Genomic DNA, 14,502 nt, shown 5'->3' with positions numbered 1-14,502 from the left:
AGCAAAGCTAATTATTTATGTCATAAGGCATGACACAGAGTGCACTTATAAACAACTTGCAAAGCAATGCTTTTTATACTTTTAAATTATCGTAAGACTCTAGTAGCAAAGGGGTTTAAAAATCATATTTGTTTTTGTTGATATATGCTGTTTATGAAATGAAAGAGCAGAGGGTGGGTTGGATGTGAATTCAAATGACTGAATTTAGTTTAACAAAACTCTAAAAACAATAAGTTGTTAAATCTTGTCAACGGTTTCTTATTCTCCCTTTTGATTTACAAGGATGGATTTGCTGGTTAGTAGTGTTTCATCATTATGAGATTTGGCCCAAATGCACAGCTCTTCAGATCACACCCTTTCTGGTTCTGGATGCTTGGATTTGTTTGGCTAGGTTTGGGTTGCAGAAAAGGGACCTTAGAATAAATATTACCATGATCATGATACTTTTTGGATTAAGTATTGGACATCTTTTATTTGAGAGGGTAAATACTTTTGTGATTCTATCAGGCTCACCAACTGGCTGTTTCATTTGTTCATTTAACTCATACTTTTTGGTGCTTTCTGCATGCTAGCTCTTGGATGAGGCTTTAGAAATATACTTTGGAACAAGACAGTCCCATCCCTGTCCTATGGAGTTTACTGCCTGGTGGAATATTTAGCTGTTAAATAAATAACTCCAGGAGTTCCCATTGTGGTTCAGTGGGCTAAGACTCTGAATGGTACCCATGAGGATGAAGGTTTGATCCCTGGCCTTGCTCAGTGGGTTAAGGATCTGGTGGGATCACAGGCTGCAGCATAGGTCACAGATGCACACTGGATCCAGTGTTGCTGGGCTGTGGTGTAGGCTGGCAGTTGCAGCTCTGATTCAACCCCTAGCCTGGAAACTTGCACATGCTATAGAAGTGGTCCTCAAAAGAAAAAAGAAAAGAAAAATAAATAGATAAATAAACCCATGTTGAGTTCTAAAATGAGAGGGGGGTTGGGAGGGAGGGAAAGATTCGTGGTTTATGTAAAGGTACTTTTTTTGATTTAATGAAGTTTTATTTTTCAAAATGTACAATGTAGCATTGGTGGGACCTGTTCATGCAGCTGGGGCATCTCCACCCTTGGTGTTTTCTGGTGTAAATTACCTGAGCTCAGTGCTTTGAAACCAGTTTAATAAGTCCTTTGCTCAAGAGCTCCTGAAGGGCTGCCCTGGCCAGAGAACCACAAATCTTCAGTCTCTCAGAGATGACTGCAGGGGTTATAAGCTTATCATTGGGAACTTCTTTACAGAAGTTTGTCAAACAAGATTGGCCTATTGAGCTTGTCTGAAACTTTGCTTTTGAACCACTGCTTTTTAGCCTAGCCCCCAGGTTTGTTCACCGGGTCTTTGTCTTTCTTAGCTGACTCCCCTGCATCTTTCTTCCTTTCATCCTTGGGCAGCACAGCGAAGCTAAGAGAGCAGCTACTAGCACAGCCACTTCGCTAAGCTGTCAGACAAAAAGGCATAACGGTAAATTTTAGGAAGAATTACTAAGCTATATGTCCACCCTTTCAACACCACAGGGAACTAAGTATCAATTCACATTTGACTTACATTAAGGTTAGGCATGGCCTGAATGTCAGTTCTGCCACTTGGAAGAGGTTTAAACTGTGGAAAGTTGACCAACTTCCCTAAACTTCAATTTACTTTCTTCCAAAATAGACATGACTAGACTAAATCTCACAGTCTAACTGTGAATGTTAAAAATGAGATGATTGATACAAAGAATCTGACACATAACAAGGTAAAAATTTTAACATATGTAGCTATTATTACATTCTTTTCATTTTTCATATTTATTTATTTATTTGCTTTTTTTCGGGCCATACCCGTGGCATATGGAAGTTCCCAGGCGAGGGGCCACATCCACAGCAATGTGGGATCCAAGCCGCGTCCCTGACCTACACTGCAGCTCACGGCAACGCTGGATCACTGACCCACTGAGCGAGGCCAGGGATGGAACCCGCATCCGCGTGGATACTAGTCAGATTCATTTCCACTGTGTGGCACAACGGGAATTCCCACTTTTACTTTTACTGTTGACATTTTAACTTAGCTGTGACTCTTGCAACACTAATGTCACCAAGTATTATTTGAAATTAATTATATACGAATGTTTTCAGTCAATACTACACTTAGAAAAAGCTGGAAATTTCTGTATCTTGGACATTCTCTCCTCTAAGTGTCACTTCTTTTCTCTCACTTTAGTCTTTATCAGAGGGAAGGAGATGATTTCTGTACCTTTCTGAGAAGGAGGACATGAGAAATAAAAGCATTGAGAATTTATACCGATGAAAATGTCTATTAACAATCTGCTTTGCTATAGACTTTATAACACGAAATTATGTATACAGATACATATATATGGCTACTCAGCCACTTAAAAAAACTGCTGTATTATTATCTTCCTTTACATTCTCTTTGTCCTTGTAGCTTTATCCCTTTATACGGTTACACTAAGTTTAAAGGGAATCAGGAGGAGTAAACAGGAGCAGTAAGTAACAAAATATGACACATGTTTTTCAAGTATAAGAGCAAGAGTAGTAACTATGGAAATTAGAAGGTATAAACGCCATACCCACAGATGGTGGTACCCCAAACTTAGTGTCCTCTTTACACCTCATTCCGAAGAGTCAGAAAGCTCCATTTCTATTAAACGCTAACTACTGAGCCATTGCCAAGACGAAATGACCATTAAATAAAATATTGGTTTGGACATCACATTGTGACATACCTACTAATAAATATTTCCTCCTAACACACAAATCGGAATGCTCATGTGGTCAGAACTTTAGGTGTTCTGGACTCATTCTCTCCATTTATTATCTTTGTTTGTCACAAGCCTGTGGCTGCTGGCACTCTCATAAACTCGCTTACAAGCTAGAATACTACACAAAAAGGAGTCTGCCTAGAAACGAATGCTTCTGTTTCAGCCCTTTGCTGAAAGCTGATTTTCATAATAATAAAAACGAGGACACACGACAGCATTCTCTGACTGTGACGATCAACTGAGATAGTATGTGTGAACCCACAAAGAACTGTACAAACAAACCACGTTCATCTTTTTGTGAAATGGCACAGCTTCACGGCCTTTCCCTGGCCGTCCTTGATCTCTTCTCATGTGTGTAAAGCCCCAAAACCCATCCCCTAAAACACCAGTCTCCCCGGCTTGGCTTCTGTATAAAATCTCGCTCTGTGTATCTCGTCATGGTATTGAACTAACTAGCAAGGCGGCAGGAGAAAGTGACAATTTCATAGGAGACTCAATGTGCTGAGATAAAGTGCCTGTCAGAATCCCATCCCCTAAGGGAAGAGCAAAGCTTGCACATCAGAAAATGAGCAGTGTGACACGCAGCCCCTGCCGGCCTGTGAACTGGAAGGAGAGGGGCCAGCTTCTGCCCCCAGGTGTTCAAACAGGAGGCTCAAGGCCAAACACTTAGGTCAGGCAGCAAAAGGCAATTCATCAGGGCCCAACCAGCACCCTGCCGAGCTCGGTTATAAGAATTACCTGAATCTGTCTTAATATTTTTATGGATAAAGTTGAAAGATAATTATTTATCAAAATCTTGTACTACAGCATATTACTCAGCCTAGATATAGATCGCAACAGTTCACATGGTATGAATTAGATTGAAAAGTGAGCTGGAAAATGAAACCTTTTAATCATGGCAGCTAATTATCTTGCATTTTCTTTCTTGCCCTCCTGGATTTCTCTCACGTCGCCCCCGCACCCGCTTTCCTTCTTGTCTTTGCCTTGCTTTCTGCCTCCCACCCTCACCCCCTCAAATCTGGCTTTCCAGGCATCTTTTGGGAGCGCAGAACAGCCGTGTGTGACAGTTCTCAACTACTTTAATTCAGACTTTCACCTCTCAAGTATGAGATGAAAGCTCAGGCATTGGCACAAACACAATGTCAACTCTCTGACTTATCCTATGTGGCTCCTTTGACCCAGAATATAATTAAATTATACCACAAATTAGACAGTGAAAAGGCTTGATGGGAGACCTATGTGTTATTTTTTCCTGCCATCACATTTTTTTCTTTCTTTCTTCGTAGAGGAAGTGAACTGCGGAAGCCAGGATCTCCTAATTATATCTACAGCCCTCCTCGTTAATTCATGTTTCATTTATTCAACCCCCACTAGGTGCCAAGTTCTGTGCAAGGGCCCTGAGAATACCAGTGACGATGAGACCCTGCTTCTGACTTCAAAGATCTTAAAGAGAGAGTCAGAATTTAAATGAAGGACTCTTTCGGAATATTCTAAGTACTCTCTAAGAGACAGTATAGGGGTCTAGGTTTGCAAACAGAAAAACCTGTTTTGATCTCTGAGTTCAGGTAAGTTTCATGAAGTCATAGCTCACCAGGTGGATCGAGGCAAGAGCATGAAAACTGTGATGTTTTTGGATGTGAAAGAACTTTGCTCAGGAGGAAAAAGTAAAGCATTTCCAGAAAGCTTACATTAAGTCTCTATGTAGGAATGCAGACTGGAGCTGAACAAGGAAGGAGACCAGTTATTTAGATAGTCCTCTATGCCAAAGGAAGGGATGTAGACTTTCTCCTGTGGGCTACAAGGGGCATGAGAGGTGTCTTTATGCAGGGGAGTGTCATGCTGAATTGCATATTTGGACGCTCACTCTATGGTGGTTGGTTGGGGGGACATGGGGAAAACTGGAGGCAGGACCCTAGTTAGATACCTCTCACAATAACTGAAGCAAGAGCAAATTAGGGACTAAGGTGAGCTCATCACAATAAAGACAAATGGAGGGAATTCTCATACATGATATGAAAGTGTAGAATAGATAATATTGGCATAAATGAGGTAGAGGAGGAAAGGCTTGCCATCAGGTTTCTGGCTGGAATTAGAAGCACAGAACAAGGAAAGTTGATGGCTTTAGTTTTCAGTTTTGAACCTGTTAATGTTCATTATTATTCTACTCTTCTTCACTATTTCCATCTTTTTCCCGATATGAGACTGAGTCACTGATTTTACCTGCTTGAAACTAGGCTATTTCGAGCAATCTGGTTTAATATCTCTGTGCTTCAAATTATTCATTTATCAAATAGGATCAATTATAATACTTGCAGGTTTCTTTTTAGTTTATCAGCAGGATTTGGGGCATAGTAAGCACTAAAAATGTTTATTTGTTGCTATTGTGTTAACATTCTTATTATCATTATTGTACTTGGCTAGAGGCAGGGAGAAAAGAGAACTGATATAATTTACCACTCTAATGTCTCAATTGCTGTGAGTTTTCACTCTCCACATCATAGCTCTACGATTAACCTCCATAAACTGTGTTTGTACCTCTGCAAAATAAATTTATATTACCTTATTGGCTCTATTTTCTTAAACTTCATCCATTTACATAAACTTCTCCTTGCCTGGAATCCTAGAATAAACATATTTTCATCTACCTCTCCTCTCTAATCCTCGTCTTTATGAATTTTATCCTTGAAGGTCAAAATAAAATGACATTTCTCTCAAAAGTCCATTCTGAGTTATCTTCTGAAATATTTGCACGGTTTCAATATTTTATGTAAATATTTACCTTTTTGTCCTTTACGGAATTCATATTTCCATTTTCTATTGCTGTGCATCATATATAAATGTGAAAATATAAATGCAGACATATCTCTCACTTTTTCTTAGTTCCCGAAAGGCAGATCTCACACTTTAGATGTTTTTGTTATCACTGAAGGTATTCAATAAACACGTATTTGGAAAAATAAGCACATTAACTAATGAGAGGATTAACCACTCAATTCTAATAAGAATAAGTACACATTACTAGATTTTAAGCCAATTCAAATGAAGTTTTTAGAAATAAAAGTAAAAAGAGACCCAGGATGCAAGTGAAGTTGCTGTGCCTTCTATTCTTGTATTGTTGGTTTTTTTTTTTTCTTTCTTTTTCTACCTTGGAGAAGGGTGCTGGGGAGAAGGGGAGGATTATCTTCAGGATCACATTATTTTTGCTTCTGATTTTAATCATTAAGAATAAAATGTTCCCACCAATTAATCAAAATTCTGTACTTTTTTTGCATGTTTGTAAAAGTAAAAGAGAGAGAAAAAGATATGAAAAAGAAAAGATATATAAACAATAAGAAAATAGACCAAAATAAAATTAAAATAATAATAAGCAGCTAGGAGAATTAAAGAATAAAAATCATGCTAGAGACCATTCCAACATAATGTATGAACAAAATACTAAATGCAATGATAATGTTGTATTTATCCCACTTTACTCATAAATAGTTGCTTAAATATTATAAGCAATGTACTCAATGATGCTTGCAGATCCTTTTCTTATTGACCTGCACAACCTTGCTTTGTAGAAATATTTTAATGTTTTACATGACGCCAACAGTAAGCAGAAGCAATTCTAATTTATAAGTAGGCCAGGAAGCAATTGACCCAATCAGACTAGAGGATTCCCTTATGCCATTTTTTAATTAGAAGTTTTTCAGTTTCTTTGTAGTTCTGAATTCCATAGATTTCTTATACAGTAAAAGTCTGCTTATCCTAACAAAGACCCAGTTCACACGACAGCCCTCAAAATGCAGCTCCTCTGTTGCTTACACTGGATTTTTTATTTGGTTGTAGCAAAATGAGATCCTATTTTTTCACAGATGATTTTCATGGATGAGAACTGGCAGATACATTTCTACAGTGCCATATGTGACATGCTTCCTTTTACTGCCTCTGTTATTTTTCAGATTATTCCATTCAGGACATATTAGTATATACAATTAAGAAATAAAATACTTAAATTTCACTCTGGATATTAATTATATTAGACCCAAGTCTCAATGACACAAATGCCCATGAATACAATGGAGGAAGAGGAGGGAGAAGAGGAGGAAAAGGAGAAGAAGAATCATCCACAAGCCCAGTGAAGGGACTGGGAGCAAAAGCAGAGTCTATCAGGGAAGGGACCCTAATAGCCATCTTCACTTGGCCTTGAGGAGCCTGTGACACAGTTGAATTAGAGGATGGAATCACACATTACAAGTGCCACACTTACTCCACCTGCTTTTCCACCCGGCAGCCATGACTCCTCATGTCTATTCTTCAAGGTGATGACGGTGATGGAGATTATGATGATGATACAACAAAGTAAAATTCTGCGAGAAAACTCTTGTGTCCTTTCTCCAATGGAAACACTTCAAAACAAAGTTACCCACTGAAAAGAGCTCACAGAACTTGCTAATTCAGGTAAAAACAGTCTGTGAGAGATATATCAATATGAGAACTTGCAGCCCTAGATACTTCTAGACACTCCCTACATAGAAACTCTGGGTACCAAGGAGGTGAAGCAGAGACTTCTAATTGATTTAACACCTGCTAAGGCCTAGGACTGAGTAGGAGCCAAACAGAGAAGACAAATGCCTCCTATCTCTGCTTTGCTGATCTCCTTTTCCAGAATTCCCCAGTATAGTTAGTCGTCACGCAATACTCTGTCACCAAAACTTAAAATATGACATACATGTTTGCCCCCTTTCTCACCAGAATCTGTGATCACCATTTTTTTTACATGTTTTCTATCAAAAAAAAAAAAAACTTTAACAGTTACTATTTGTGCCAATCTAGGAGCTCATGAAATCCAAGATTTTGGCCAGTGCATCAAAACTTTGTAACTTCTAAGTGTTTTTTAATCCTTCTCTTCTACAAACAAATGAATGGTGTAGGCCTGTTGTCTGATCTGGTACCTGTCCCAAATCTAACCTGTGGCCTGTTTTTGTGTGTTTAGCAAATAAGAGGAGTTTATATATATATATATAATATATATATATATATATATTAAACATTTTTAATGATTGAATAGTATGTGACAAATGAAAATTATATGAAATTTAAACTTCAGTTTCCATAAAGAAAGTTTAATTGAAACACTGCCATGCTCATTCATTTACCTTTTGTCTACATTTTGAGCTTCTGAGGTAGAGTTGTGCAGCTGTAACAAAGCCTAAAATATGTACTATCTGGCCCTTTATAGAAAACCAGTTTGCTGACCTCTGGTACAGGCCTGTAATACACAGATCTATAGTACTGAATGCCCTTATCATTGATTTTCATGCTCCCTAATATTTTTCTTCTCAAATCCATCTTCTTCAGAGCCAGTAGAGTGACCTATCTAAAATGAAAATCTAGCCTTGCCACTCTCTTAATTAAAACCCTCCATTGACTCACCACAAACTCTGGGACAGTCCAGCTTTGTAAATGGGCACATGAGCAGTTCCTGAATCTGTTGATCTCCTCCTATTCACCCCACTCCCTCAGCCATTCTTGTTTAGAGAAAAGAGAAGCCACCATGGCTCTCTTAAATTACCCATTCTAATGCAAAAATAGTAAAGAAAGGGAGAAACAAGACAACCTGTAAAGGAAGAGGCCACAGCTGAGGAAGGGCCCCCACATCACTGGCAGGACCCATGCTTCTTAGAGCAATACAGCAGAGTGCAGCCAATCCAGTGATGGAGAAGGAGATAACTGATGGAGATGACACTGCCAGGCATGGACATCCAGTAACATCCAGCAATAAATACAATTCCATCTGCTGGAATTATGCTATTCTAGGCCCTATTGGTATTGGAGACCAAACAGAGAACTGAGTAGACACACATAAATAAGACTCTTAATCAGCCTAGGAGAAATGCACTGATGATATAAGCTCAGGGTCCCAAGGAAATGCAAAGGAGAGGCCCCCTCTTCAAGATACAGGGTGCCAAGGAAGATGTCCTGGAAGAAATGACCACAATGCAAATAAGTAGCAGTTAACTGCGTAAGAATCAGTGTTTTTGGCTGAAGGTTTTTTTCAGAGGCTTGGTAACAGAATGGAGTTGTAGGAACCAAATATCTGTATATGAAACATTTAAATACAGTCTACCTGAAGTCAGAGTCACAGCTTCATCTACTGCACCAGCGTTCCTGTTTCTGAGATGTTCTGCCACTGTGACCAGTGGTGAACTTATCAATGCTTGGCATTGATCAAAACATGGAAAGCAGATACATGCATCTCTCTACCTGAAACAAAGGCACTTGCAAATGAAAGGTAAATGAGAATTAATGCTGAAAATATACATAAAAGAGTGTGCATTATAGATTCCATAATGGGGAGTGAACATATAGATGAGTTTGGTTTCAACTTTTAACAAGTCCTTTTATGGGACTCCTGGAAGGATATGGAAAGAATTCGTAGTTTCAATTATTCTTCTACTCTTAGTAACATAATGAGCTAAATTTTTTTTCTTTTTTTGGCCGCACCTGCAGCATGTGGAAGTTCCTGGGGCAGGGATCGAATCTGAGCTGAAGCTGTGACCTACACCTCATTTGCAGCAACACCAGAACCTTAATCCACTGCACCAGACCAGGGATTGAACCCCTGCCACAGAGAGACAATGGTGGATCCTTAACCCACTGTGCCACAGTAGGAATCCCCAAATGAGCTATTTTTGATGAGGTTCTGAAAAAAGTAACTATGGCATTTGTGTACTAACAGGTGAATAAAAATCTGTAGAGGTTAGATAGACATTCTAAAATTTCCATGACATTTCTCAGACGTTTATGACTGTCATTTTGTGAGTGAATAATGGATTCATGAGGTAAACTTTCCTCTTTTCTTTGGTTCCAATGAGACAGTCATCCTGCATTAATGCCTCATTTATTCTGTTAACTTCCTGTGTATTTTTGATCATTGCAGTATTGTGCTTCCATTGTTTCGCTTTTTCGGTAACATTTCATTTGTTTTACACAGTTGTCTGAAACTTAGAGGGGAAAAAAAGAATCATGTACCAGTGAAACTATTAAATGTTAAAGACGACTGCAAAAACTGTTCAGGAAAGCCAGCCACTCTCTGTTTTTATCTTTCTCTTCTTTTGGTGAATTAAGTAGAACAATTCATGTAAAAGTCTGAGCATAGCCACAGCTACATAGTAGTCCTTCAAAGCATGCTGGTTGTGTATTTATCTAGTATTTTTATTACTACTATTCTGAAGTTCCACAATGTGACAAGGACTATACAATATCAGCCACACCAAGTATGACTGAGAAAGGACTGCAGTGTTTTGCAAAGTGTTGGATCAAGAAAAGAAATATCTTACACAATTATGTAATTTCCCTTTCAAGGTAATTAATTTGTAACATAATAGATCATTTTAAACATCTCAAGACAAACATAAAATGAAATACTGCTGGAAAAATATATTGGAAGAAGTAATAAACTCAGGGTTAGAGGACACACATTTAAGAATCTGTTTTACCTCACTGCCTTTTTAAAAAATTAATCTTTTGGAGTTGTTTGTTTTTTTGTTTTTTGTCTTTTTAGGGTCATGCCTGTGGCATATGGAAGTTCCCAGGCTAGGGGTCGAATCAGAGCTGCAGCTGCTAGCCTATGCCACAACCACAGCATGCGGGATCTGAGCCACTCCTGTGACCTACACTGCAGCTCAGAACAACGCCGGATCCTTAACCCACGGAGTGATGCCAGGGATCAAACCCGCATCCTCATGGATACTAATCAGGTTCGTTACTGATAAGCCATGATGGGAACTCCCTCTTTTGGAGCTTTTATTTCCATATGAAAAACAGCCTTGATAGTGTTGGTATAAGAATAATAAGAAACAAACAAAAGCATAAAAATCTGAAAGCCTAGAGTGTTAGACAAACAAAAGACATTTTTATGTTCCCTTGATTCGTTGTAGAGGGCTATTTTATGCAAGATATTTTCAATCAAATTATCTCAAACTGTACACTTCAACTAATTGGCTGGGTATGCTATGATATTTCGTTCTCAATTGTACCCCTATGGGACTACCTGTCCAAGCCATAGTATTATGAATAAAACACAGGTGATTTAAAGTCAGAAAAATATGAATTTATAACCTACCTCCACCACTGGCCAGCTATACAAACTTGGGTAACTTTTCTGTGACTCATATCTCTCTTATACAAAATGGAAATACCACCCAGCCCACAGGGCTGCTGTAAGAAGTAATGCTTGTAACCCATAGAGAGTGGTGCGTGGCACAGTTCTTGGTACCCAGTGTGTGCTCAAGAATGGCAGTGCTCTTTGTTAGTGTTTTGCTCCCCCGCTTCCTCTTCCCCCTCTTCTCAATCATAAACCTAGAATTCCATGAGTAAATGTTTGACAAAACAGTGAAAAATCAGCAGAAAAAGCTTTAAGGTAAATTATAACTCAAAGGATAAGCATTGGAGGTCATTTTTAAAATAGAATCCAGTGAAAATTTATTCTCTGTAGAAGAGTGAGCAACCTTGAGACACTAATACTAAACTTACAAAACCCGTAATTGTATAAAAGATATTTACATTTATATGAATATATGTATATTCTTTACATATAGCCTTAGATATGGACTTGTGTAGTGTTTTCTGATAGGAAATAGCAAATACTTGCTATTTTTCCACATCAAGCAATTCTCCAGTTTTCTAAAAAAAACTGGGAGGCAGTGGAGCCAGTGAGGGAAGGAGAGTAAAGAGAGGAGGAGGAGAAAGAAGAACAATAACTAAAGTAGCATCAACGCCAGCATGAGACCCATTTTTAAAACTATCAATTTCTTTCTTTCTTTCTTTTTTTGCTTCTGTTAGGGCCGCACTCAGAGTATATGGCAGTTCTCAGGCTAGGGGTCGAATCGAATGTATCCATTTTGCTTGTTTCATTCTGTTTGTCAAAAAGGGATCAAGAGGCAGTATAAGAGACTTGTATTATGGAGAAATGGGGCTTTGACACCTGAAGACTGAGTATCATATGCACACGCATAAGTACATTCAAGTTCTCATTTGGGGAATTTAATAATCAACTAAAACTCCTTGAGCAGTTACTAGATAGTGTGAATTTCGTCCATCCTAATACTCAACACAGAAGTCAGTAGAATTTGAAATAGAGTCTTACGGATAAACTAACTGCTTTTACTACATTGCATCTGGAAACTCGCACATAACCAATCTTTCTTGGAGGACGTCACCAAGAGGAAGTGACTGCTGATGGACCCACATGCTGGACTGAGGCATCTGAGGCTCCTCATCTTCTCCCCACCCTTGGGACTTGCATCTGGGAATGGACATGTTCCCACAGTGGGAGCTGATTTCGAGGATGCAGGCTTGAGAGAACAAAGAGTTTTTGAGAGCGTCTGGACACTGTACTTGACTGAACCCCCTCAGGTCCTCTATAGTCAATGTTTATGATTCTGGTAGATAGTGCGAAGACCTATTAGTCCTCTGGCCACTCAAGACCTGCCTTGTAATTAAGTTCTCCTGCTTATTAAAACTGCCACTGACCAATCTGGAGTGATCTGCTTCGTTCTTCTGTCTCTTCTTGCCCGCCACACACAGGCGCCAATTTCAGATTTCACCAGGGAAGCCCCAAGGATTTCAAACCTACACTATCTGAGGTTTTATCATTAGGAATTACTTTATGCAAAGATGTAGTTTTTTCACCAACTCATTGTTTAAAAGGCCATTTATGGTAAAAACCAAGGGATTAATTAATCAACAGATACTTTTGAGAACTTATGGACATGCAAGTACAAGAGGTAACTAAAAGCACTAACTAGGTAATAAAGCTTTGGAAACGATGTGGTTGTTGGTTTGTTTCTTTAAAAAAAAACTTAAATGCCTTATGTCAAAATTAAACTACAGCAAAATCTAGAAAAGCAATCTAAAAGTGACTTTCTTTGAGAAATTAGGTAACAGCCAACATGAAAGTGGTCCTTGGAGAGCCAAGTACAGCTTCCCTGGAAGAGAGTATTCAGAGTGAAAGATGGTAAGAATTTGCCAAAGCAAAGAGTGAAGAGAAAAGAGTATAATGGCATAGGCTATGTATGGTGGTATGAGTGTTTATTTAACAGCTTATAATACTGAGCTCATTGAGATACCAGATAACCTGAAGATACGCTGGTATTCCTTTTACTCAGAAAACTAACATAATTGATTCTTTCTGAGGCACAGGACATATATGTAGACCTGTAAATCCATGGAAATAAAGGAGGTCAAATGAAGTGAGGTAACGGAGAGAGGCGGGTGTCCAATTATGGAGGCTTAGGCTATCATGCAAAGGCATAGGATTTGATCACGAGGGTCTAAGAGCCACTGAAGAGTCTAGACCACTGTTTAAATTTTAGAAAAACTGTATGGCGGCAGGCTGTCAGAGCAATTGTAATGGGCTGATATTTGAAGCAGGGATTCCAACACAGCTATTATTATATTTAATGTTTTACTAGAGGTCTGGCTGCCTACCAGTTCTTCATTTCTTCCTCCAGTTGGGCCTCATCTACACCACATCCGTGGGTGGATGCAGAAGCAACTTAGAGAGAAGTTAGGATCATGGATCACAGTCTCTGAAGGCTCTGGCTTTGAGCCTTGATTCTATAGCTCACCACCTTCATGAAAGTGGTCAGTTATATAACCTTTTTTGGCCTCAGTTTTATCATCTGTAAAATGAAACAAATGAAAATATCTACCAGACTGGGTTAAGAATCAAATACGGAGTTCCCTGATGGCTCAGAGATTAGGGATCTGGGGTTGTTACTGCTGTGGCGCAGGTTCGATCCCTGGCCTGAGAACTTCCTCATGATGCAGGCCTAGGCAAAAATAAATAAATAAATACATTTTTGAAGAGAATAAAATGAATTAATAAGTTAAAGTGCTAAATAGAGTTTCCAGATAAAATCCAAAACATACAGTTAAAATTTAATTTTGATAAACAAACGCATTTTAATGTAATATGTCCCTGATATTGTACTAGTTGGTCCTAAATATTGCATGGAGCCTATTTAAATTTAAAAAAGTAAACTGTTCATTGTTTATCTGAAATTCAGATTGAACTAAAATTCTTGTACTTTCATTTGCTAAATTTACTCATAAGACTTCCTTGCAGGGAGTTCCTATTGTGGCTTAGCTGGTTAAGAACCCAACTAGTATCCATGAAGAAGTAGGTTCGATCCCTGGTCTTGCTCAGTGGGTTAAGGATCCGGTGTTGTCACGCAGATGAGACTTGGATCTGGTGTTGATGTGGCTATGGTGTAGGCCAGCAGCTGCAACTCTGATTCGACCCCTAGCCCAGGAACTTTCATATGCCAAAAGTGAGACTGTAAAAAGAAGAAAAAAAAAAAAAAAAAAAAAAAGACTTGCACACAACAAGCAATACATAGGTGTTAACTCTTATTAGAATCAGCTTCTTTTACTCATTTACAGTTATACCTCAGGTACCAATAGGCACTGGGACCAGAAATCTCTTTGTAGATTCTCCAGGATTTCTCCATTTATCAAGGTATATTGTCCAAATTCTTAGAAAATGGACACTATTTTTCTGATTCCTATGAATGCACTTGCATGTTATGACAGTCGAAATTGTTCTCTGGGGTTTCATAAAATAATTTCCCATATGCCCTTTTAGAGATTTCTCCAGTTTTTCTGTATAGCTTCTATCAAGAAAAATATTCAATAGAGTTCACTATCTTTTAAATAA

The 14,502-nt window shown here is 38.6% G+C and overlaps 1 pseudogene; it reads right to left on the bottom strand.

Annotated features, from left to right (window-relative positions):
• On the bottom strand, positions 1,082-1,594 carry LOC102161670 (annotated as a pseudogene).

The sequence above is a fragment of the Sus scrofa genome, chromosome 8 (assembly GCF_000003025.6).
Source record: "Sus scrofa isolate TJ Tabasco breed Duroc chromosome 8, Sscrofa11.1, whole genome shotgun sequence".
Lineage (NCBI taxonomy): Eukaryota > Metazoa > Chordata > Mammalia > Artiodactyla > Suidae > Sus > Sus scrofa.
The sequence above is the reverse complement of the archived record's forward strand: the minus strand, read 5'-3'. Positions and strand labels throughout refer to the sequence as shown.